We start from the raw sequence: 5,029 nt of genomic DNA on the forward strand, positions 1-5,029 counted from the left end.
CGTGCCAGCTTGGTCCTGGGAGGCATCCTGCGATATGCGGAATTTTAAAAGCCAGAAGGCTGCTCTGAGCCACAGCCCCTAGAACACAAAAACCGCCCCTTTTCCCTGGGAAATAAAACTCACCAACCCTAGTTGATGGTGTCAGTTTGCAGGAGGTACTTGGCACTCTCAAACCAGCCTGAGTTGGCACTGGTGCCAGCTTGGTCCTGGGAGGCATCCTGCGATATGCGGAATTTTAGGAGCCAGAAGGCTGCTCTGAGCCACCGGCCCTGCAACACCAACGCTGCCCCTTTTCCCAGGTAAGCAAAACTCACCAACCCTAGTTGATGGTGTCAGTTTGCAGGAGGTACTTGGCACTCTCAAACCAGCCTGACTTGGCACTGGTGCCAGCTTGGTCCTGGGAGGCATCCTGCGATATGCGGAATTTTAAAAGCCAGAAGGCTGCTCTGAGCCACAGCCCCTAGAACACAAAAACCGCCCCTTTTCCCTGGGAAATAAAACTCACCAACCCTAGTTGATGGTGTCAGTTTGCAGGAGGTACTTGGCACTCTCAAACCAGCCTGACTTGGCACTGGTGCCAGCTTGGTCCTGGGAGGCATCCTGCGATATGCGGAATTTTAGGAGCCAGAAGGCTGCTCTGAGCCACAGCCCCTAGAACAGAAAAACCGCCCCTTTTCCCTGGGAAATAAAACTCACCAACCCTAGTTGATGGTGTCAGTTTGCAGGAGGTACTTGGCACTCTCAAACCAGCCCAAGTTGGCACTGGTGCCAGCTTGGTCCTGGGAGGCATCCTGCAATATGCGGAATTTTAGGAGCCAGAAGGCTGCTCTGAGCCACCGGCCCTGGAACACAAAAAACCGCCCCTTTTCCCAGGTAAGCAAAACTCACTAACCCTAGTTGATGGTGTCAGTTTGCAGGAGGTACTTGGCACTCTCAAACCAGCCCAAGTTGGCACTGGTGCCAGCTTGGTCCTGGGAGGCATCCTGCGATATGCGGAATTTTAAAAGCCAGAAGGCTGCTCTGAGCCACAGACCCTAGAACACAAAAACCGCCCCTTTTCCCCGGGAAATAAAACTCACCAACCCTAGTTGATGGTGTCAGTTTGCAGGAGGTACTTGGCACTCTCAAACCAGCCTGAGTTGGCACTGGTGCCAGCTTGGTCCTGGGAGGCATCCTGCGATATGCGGAATTTTAAAAGCCAGAAGGCTGCTCTGAGCCACAGCCCCTAGAACACAAAAACCGCCCCTTTTCCCTGGGAAATAAAACTCACCAACCCTAGTTGATGGTGTCAGTTTGCAGGAGGTACTTGGCACTCTCAAACCAGCCTGACTTGGCACTGGTGCCAGCTTGGTCCTGGGAGGCATCCTGCGATATGCGGAATTTTAAAAGCCAGAAGGCTGCTCTGAGCCACCGGCCCTGGAACAAAAAACCGCCCCTTTTCCCAGGTAAGCAAAACTCACTAACCCTAGTTCATGGTGTCAGTTTGCAGGAGGTACTTGGCACTCTCAAACCAGCCTGAGTTGGCACTGGTGCCAGCTTGGTCCTGGGAGGCATCCTGCGATATGCGGAATTTTAAAAGCCAGAAGGCTGCTCTGAGCCACCGGCCCTGCAACAACAAACGCTGCCCCTTTTCCCAGGTAAGCAAAACTCACTAACCCTAGTTCATGGTGTCAGTTTGCAGGAGGTACTTGGCACTCTCAAACCAGCCTGAGTTGGCACTGGTGCCAGCTTGTTCCTGGGAGGCATCCTGCGATATGCGGAATTTTAAAAGCCAGAAGGCTGCTCTGAGCCACAGCCCCTAGAACACAAAAACCGCCCCTTTTCCCTGGGAAATAAAACTCACCAACCCTAGTTGATGGTGTCAGTTTGCAGGAGGTACTTGGCACTCTCAAACCAGCCTGACTTGGCACTGGTGCCAGCTTGGTCCTGGGAGGCATCCTGCGATATGCGGAATTTTAAAAGCCAGAAGGCTGCTCTGAGCCACCGTCCCTGGAACAAAAAACCGCCCCTTTTCCCAAGTAAGCAAAACTCACTAACCCTAGTTGATGGTGTCAGTTTGCAGGAGGTACTTGGCACTCTCAAACCAGCCTGAGTTGGCACTGGTGCCAGCTTGGTCCTGGGAGGCATCCTGCGATATGCGGAATTTTAGGAGCCAGAAGGCTGCTTTGAGCCAACGGCCCTGCAACACCAACGCTGCCCCTTTTCCCAGGTAAGCAAAACTCACCAACCCTAGTTGATGGTGTCAGTTTGCAGGAGGTACTTGGCACTCTCAAACCAGCCTGAGTTGGCACTGGTGCCAGCTTGGTCCTGGGAGGCATCCTGCGATATGCGGAATTTTAAGAGCCAGAAGGCTGCTCTGAGCCACAGCCCCTAGAACACAAAAACCGCCCCTTTTCCCTGGGAAATAAAACTCACCAACCCTAGTTGATGGTGTCAGTTTGCAGGAGGTACTTGGCACTCTCAAACCAGCCCAAGTTGGCACTGGTGCCAGCTTGGTCCTGGGAGGCTGTGGGAACCCAGCGCATCTCCTCGGATGCTCTGAGTCCCAGGGAGACCCCTTGGGGTGTCAGAAGTCCTGGAATGTAGCCTAGGGCACCTGGTGGCTTGATTTTGACCCTTCAAGGGTCGTGCTATCAAAGTATGAGGGTATGGAAGTTTCAGAGGTTTGAATGGTGTAGGGCAGGTGTTTTTATAGAATTGAATGTAGGTTTTAGGATTTTGGTACAGGGGGGTCTAATGGAGGCAAGATGGAGGATTCAGGCCCGACCTCGTGGCTTTTCCCCTTCTTCTTGTCATCCATCTTCTCTGTGATGTGTGCATTTTAGATTGGTTCATACTAAAGGTGCACTGTTTAATAAAGGTGATGGGTATTGGAGAAAAATTGTAAATATCACATACGCAATTATCAGTATAAGAATGTACGACCGCCCTAAAGGGGCAGAGAGTGCTTGTGGCTGCCTTGCTGGTCAGATCTCGGCTGGGCAGAACAAAAACCTTAGAGATAAGCTTTAATAAACAACCCGAAGACTGAACTATAGAGGAGTCCAGACTCGTCTTTTCATCGCGGGCTGCCTGCGAACCGTCCCACGCGAACCACCCCACGCATGTCCGACAGAGACACACAGCCGATCGGACATCTGGCGTCCCTGGGTGGGCTCAGGTGAGCTCAAGAAGGGCTCAGGTGGGCTCGAGACGGGCTCAGGAAGAGCACAGGAGGAACACAGCCTGAGCCAGGCGGGCAGCTCCCACAGCTGGACTCGTTCCCGGGAGTACGCTGATATCTCCCGGAGAAAGCAGCGTCTGCAGACGGAGAAAGCAGCAGCCACTGAACAGCAGCAGCCACTGAGACCATCAACAATCATCGCACTCCTCTTCCACCGAAGGAGACTCGTACCAGGACAGCCCGGACCGGAATCAGAAAGGCGCCTCTGATCCCATCTCCTGCGGACTGCTGGACAGGACCAGGAGCCTTCGGACTGCCCCGACGACACAAATTCGGTGAGAAGGTTCAGATTTAAAACATCAATCACTATGGGAGGCACATACACTAAGGAGCAATTAGAAATCTTAGCGGCCTTACAAGGCTTGGCACAGATGCACACAAAGGGAATTCCCAAGAAACATCTTAAAGATTTATTACTGTGGGTCAGACTTAATTACCCGCATTCAGAGACCCGGTTGTTATTTGAAGTGGGTTTCTGGCAGGAGGTCAACAGGCACATATATTTGCTAGCAACAGAAAAGGATGAGGCAGCCTTGAAGTTATTATCTCCAGCAAGGATTATGTTGGAGGCAATTTCGGCTGAAGCTAGAAGCGCAGCCGGGCAGTTAGGTGATAAAAACCCCGGAAAGAAAAGGGGGGGTCAGGGCACGGGACAGAGACTAACTCTGGTCTCAGATAGCCCGGGAAAAACTGTCCCCGAAGAAGAGGAGGGACAGGAAAAATTAGAACTGCCTTCACTTCCAATTCCCCGAAAACCCAAGAAAACCCCAAAGCGTCCTGAGACCCCAGAGAATTTAGGAGACTCAGACACCGAGTCAGACACGAGTCCTGTCCCAGAGCCAGGCGATCCTGTTGGGGGGGAAATTCCCGAGTTACAGGAGCCGAGGGCGGAAAAGACAGGAGGGGGTGTGAAGTCGCGAACGGGGGTGGAGGGGAGCGGGACCGGCACGGAGGCACCGAGCCGCGGCGACCGTGATTGCGCAATAGGGGCGGCGTCGGGGGCGGCGGCGGCGGCGGTTCCGGGCGGGGAAGGAGGATTTGTGAGGGCAGGGGGGCATAGCACGGGTGGTACGGGTGCCGTGCCGGAAGCGGCGGCTCAGATGATACGCGCGGGGCGGGAAGAGTGCGCGGGACCGGGGGCGCGCGGGATTTCTGGGAAGGGCGGAAGCTCCACTGCGTCCATCTCAGATACGGGCAGTGAGGCGAGCGGAGCCTCAGAGACCCAGGCGGGGCCCGGCGGGAGGCACAAGAAACGCATGACAATGACATCACAACACCCGGAAACAGGGATGCGGCGTTCTACCCGGATCGCAGCGCGCACGCGGGCCAAAGCGCGGGGCGAGCTTGTCGCGAGGAGGCGGGGCGTGAATACGACGTCAGAGGGGGAGGGAGAGTCGGAGGCGGAGACCGAGGGGGAGGCATCGGAGACGGAGCGGGGCGGAGACAGTGACGTCAGCTCAGGGGAGACGGGGGGCGTTCCCGGGGCCGCGCGAGCACGGAGGGTGCGGGCGGAGCGCGGCAGGGGGAGGGTCCCGCCCCCGGTGGCATCTCGGACGAGGAGGGGGTGTGGCCACAGCTCCAGTTCCCGGGGCTCCACCCCTTCCCCGGTCCCGATCCCCATGGCTCCGATCCCTGAAAGGCAGGCTTCACCCCCCCCAGGGGGACGTGCAGGTATTCAGCCTACATTGGCAGCCCAAGAAAAAACCGTGCGAACCCAATCTCGTAGCAGGTCTGCAACAATGCAGCAATTCTTTCCTACAATATATAAAGGGAAAGGTGCAGAGAAAAAAGCAATGTTACCAGAGC

At 55.3% G+C, this 5,029-nt stretch overlaps 2 long non-coding RNA genes across 2 annotated transcripts; one reads left to right on the forward strand and one right to left on the reverse strand.

Moving 5' to 3' along the window:
- Positions 1 to 105: 105 nt before the first annotated feature.
- LOC127061336 (uncharacterized) lies at positions 106 to 2,499 on the reverse strand. Its single transcript, XR_007780830.1, has 8 exons — positions 2,416 to 2,499; positions 2,225 to 2,319; positions 1,844 to 1,938; positions 1,657 to 1,747; positions 1,271 to 1,555; positions 1,080 to 1,174; positions 697 to 791; positions 106 to 218 (listed from the first exon to the last, which is right to left on the reverse strand). It is a non-coding gene; the product is annotated as an uncharacterized LOC127061336 (long non-coding RNA).
- LOC127061335 (uncharacterized) lies at positions 215 to 1,798 on the forward strand. The gene is made up of 3 exons (XR_007780829.1): positions 215 to 299; positions 1,293 to 1,445; positions 1,675 to 1,798. It is a non-coding gene; the product is annotated as an uncharacterized LOC127061335 (long non-coding RNA).
- Positions 2,500 to 5,029: the final 2,530 nt, after the last annotated feature.

Source organism: Serinus canaria, unplaced genomic scaffold (genome assembly GCF_022539315.1).
Source record: "Serinus canaria isolate serCan28SL12 unplaced genomic scaffold, serCan2020 HiC_scaffold_671, whole genome shotgun sequence".
Taxonomy (NCBI): Eukaryota; Metazoa; Chordata; class Aves; order Passeriformes; family Fringillidae; genus Serinus; species Serinus canaria.